The sequence below is a fragment of the Anopheles coustani genome, chromosome X (genome assembly GCF_943734705.1).
Source record: "Anopheles coustani chromosome X, idAnoCousDA_361_x.2, whole genome shotgun sequence".
In the NCBI taxonomy this organism is placed as follows: Eukaryota; Metazoa; Arthropoda; class Insecta; order Diptera; family Culicidae; genus Anopheles; species Anopheles coustani.
In genome coordinates this window covers 247,170-247,860 of record NC_071290.1, presented here as the reverse complement: position 1 = coordinate 247,860, position 691 = coordinate 247,170, and positions in this window count along the sequence as shown.

Sequence of the window (691 nt, the reverse complement as noted above, 5' to 3'; positions counted from 1 at the left end):
TTCTTTTTGCTTGGTGTCCTTACGAAAACACAGATACAAACGATAATGGTTTACGCTCAATAAGCTTGACTAGCGACGTACTATAAGATTGGCATCCATTTTTCATTCGTGTATTATTTAGTCGAAATTGACGAACGAGTACTTCGAATCGCCGAATTCCAAAAATATAAATACAAAAGAAAAAACCCCTAGCGTCCGTACTCCATCCGTAGCAGGGCCTGATAGGTGAGGGTTTACTAGGATGACTAAAATTTAAAATTATATTTCGGTTGGTAGGTCCTTTTCTTCAAGCTTGGCTGCATCCTTTAGATGATAAATTACGCGAGATATTTAAAAGAATGTGTTTTTGTTTTGTTTTTTTTTTGCTAGACTAGTTAGACATCACATGATAAACATAAAAAAACAAAACAATCAAAGAAAGGCGTAGGCGGAAAAGCGCAGTTGCGGTATGTTGGTATTCGAATTAGTTATTTTGACATTTTAAATTATGCCCTAACCGTTTCTCAACTGTTCTTACCCGTTTTGACAGCCTTTCGCTGGAGGAGATGCTCCTTGCGTAGGAGAAAGCACGTGGTGTGCAGCTTTTTGATGAAAAAAAATTGAAAAGAACAACGCTGTAAGGAGCAAGCATGTTTAAGGATATTTTTCTTTTAAACAAATTATAGCTTCGATACCCGAAAGTCGTGATCCC